The sequence below is a fragment of the Phaenicophaeus curvirostris genome, chromosome 33 (assembly GCF_032191515.1).
Source record: "Phaenicophaeus curvirostris isolate KB17595 chromosome 33, BPBGC_Pcur_1.0, whole genome shotgun sequence".
In the NCBI taxonomy this organism is placed as follows: Eukaryota; Metazoa; Chordata; class Aves; order Cuculiformes; family Cuculidae; genus Phaenicophaeus; species Phaenicophaeus curvirostris.
Genome location: NC_091424.1, coordinates 460873 through 463906, shown reverse-complemented (window position 1 = coordinate 463906; position 3034 = coordinate 460873).

Below are 3034 nucleotides of genomic sequence, written 5' to 3'. Positions count from 1 at the left end.
ACAGTGGGTACATGCAGCTACCCAGACCCTGGGCTGCAGGCAGTGCCCCCCTCCCACACCAGCTCGGGCCTCTGTCACTGGCTCCACTCGTGAAAGCTGGGCTCAAGTGGGGGAACTCCTTCACATGGTGGAGGAGTTAAGGGAGGAGGTAAAGAAAGAGAGGACTATCAGGGTGTGTGAGAGGGAGATAGACCATAGCCATTTCCAGGCTATGTTCTTCTTTAGGTTAAGCTGTGGACCTCAAAAGGCAAAAAAATTCAGCATATTCCAGAGGCAGTTGAAATAAACTGATGGAGAGGAAGAAAATATCTGCCTGGATTATGCTTATTCATCTCTATGTTGTGAGACACATCATTTGTCTCTCAAGCTGACTGCCAAAAAGAAATACAGAAAAGTGCTGATGTATTTCTATATTCTGTAGTGGCACTTAAGAAATAACTGAGAACATAACCTTTTGAATTGTACAAAATAGTGTCAGATGTCCCTGCTATAGAATATAGGAGAAAGGGTTTATAAAATAAATACATTGTGGGTGACAATGAATAAGGAGAAATGTCGATGTGGTGGACAGCTTGTCCCCATGACCTGCTTGTTCCCACTCTCTTCCTATTTCCCACGCCCTGCCCATTCCCATCACCTGCTTTTTCCCACGCTCCAACCTCAGCCCCGCCCATTCCCTCACCCCACCCATTCCCATGCTCTGACTCTTCCCACACCCTGCCCCTTCTCATGCCCCACCCATTCCCACACTCTGTCTTTTCCTGTGGCAACGTTGTACAGAGAAGATGGCCTGGATGCTGTGGGACTGAGCAATTCTATCAAAGCCTTGAAACAGAGAGTTGAAAGATAAACAAAGGCCAGCTGAAAGGAATACAAGAGCTAGTTTGGAGGGACCAAGCACCAGCTGAAAGAAAAACAATTCAGGAAAACTGTCAACATAGTTTATTTGAATGTAACTTGGTTTTTTAGCATGCTCAATATTTTAGCAAATTCTGTTAGTAATAGCTTTATGGACAGCTACCTTTAACCAAGAATACACTGTAGATACCCTCGTGGGCACCCAGGAATGTGACCAAAAAGGGTTTATAAAGAAAGAGCTAAGCTCAATCAATTGAACACTTGCTGATCATCTTGATCTCTGCACTTGATTCTGTGACTCTCTCGTCTACATTTTCCCGTGCCCCTCCCATTCTAATGCTCTACCCTTTCTAATTCCCCAGCCATTCCCATGTTCTGCCTGTTCCTATGCCCCACCAATTCCCATGCTCTGATTCCTCCCACTCCCTGCATTTTCCCATCCCCCACCCATTTCCACACTCTTCCTCTTCCCACGCCCCACCCGTTCCCCCCTCCCACCCATTCCCACTCTCTCTGTGTTCCCACAACCTGCTGATTCCCTCGCCCGAACAGTTCCCACACCCTGTCTGTTTCCCACGCCCCACCCATTCCTATTTTAAACCTAAGCCTAAGGCTTAGAGGAGCAAATACAGGAAAACTTTCAGCTGATCTCCAATTGAATAAAAGACAACTAGTTCTGCAGACAATTGCTGTGACAGAAATGTATTGTAAATGTTTCCAATGCATGCAAGAGGCAGAGCATGGGAAAGGGCAGGATGTAGGGTGGGGTGGAGCATGGGAAGAGGTGGAGTATTGGAAAGAGCCAGAGCATGTGATGGGGAAGTGTAGAGGATGGAGTATGGGATCAGATGAGCCGTGGGAATGAGCAGAGAGTGGGACTAAGTGGCATGTGGGAAAGAGCAGGGTGTGGGAACTGGAAAGGCGTGGGAAAGGGAGAGGCGTGAGTATAGAAGGAATGCTGGAACGGTTGGAGTGGAGCTGTGGTGGAGCGTGGGAAAGAGGTGGAGAGTGGGAAGGGGTTGGGTCAAGAAGAGAGTGGGAAATAAAGCGTTTGAATGGGCGGGGTGGAGTATGGAAGATGGGAATGGGTGGGGCATGGGAAATTGGTGGCTCATGGGAACGGGCAGGGCATGGGAACAGGCAGAGCATGGGAATGGGTGGGGCATAGGATCGGGCAGAGCATTGGAAAAGATGGGGTTTGGGAACGGGTTGGGTATGGGAAATAGTCTGGTCTTTGGAACTCTAACCTTAACCTTAACACTAAGTCTAATATCGATAACCCTAATCCTAACCCTAATGTCGCTAACCCAAATCATAAACCGAACCATAACATTAACCCTAAAACTAATCTCACTAACCCTAACCATAAACCTAACACTAACGACCCTAACCCTAACGACACTTACTGTAACCCTGCCCTTACATAGAAATCTTGAGGAAGCAGGAAGAACTCTTCTTTACATCATAGAATTCAAATTTATACTTTTATGAAAGTTCAAATTTACCATACGATCCATCTAAAATGTTCTTCAGAATTTGAATATACATTAACAACTAAATGAAATATATAGTAGAGTTTTATAAGAGAAAGAGGATTTTGGTAACTGTCTAGAATTCAAGATATTTTAAATCTTTGGTAGCTACTTTCCATTCTTTTCTGCAATGAAAGATTAAGAATAAATAGCAATGAGTAGAACCATAGAAATTTCACATTAGAGTCTTCCTACACCTGATCGTTAATACTCCCTAATTCATGTTGCCAAAAATGTATTTATTTTATATCCCCGTTCTCCTATACACTGTACCAGGGAAATTTGGCAATACTTTGTACAATACAGAAGGTTATGTTCTCAGTTGTTTCTTAAGTGCCACCATAGAATAAAGAAATCTAGTAGGAATTTTCTGTATATATTTTTGGCAGGCAGATTGAGAGACAAATGACATACCTAGCAGCATAGAGAGGAATAAGCATAATCCATGCAGATGTTTTCCTCCTCCCCATCCAATAGTAGATTTTGATAATAGAAAGTGGTTTTTGGTAATTGTCTAGAGTTCGAGATATTTTAAATCTTCGGTTTCTACTTTTCATTCTTTTATGCAATGAAAGAGTAAGATAAAATAGCGATGAATAGAAAATTAGAAATTTCTGATTAGAATTTTCCTCTACCAGATCGAA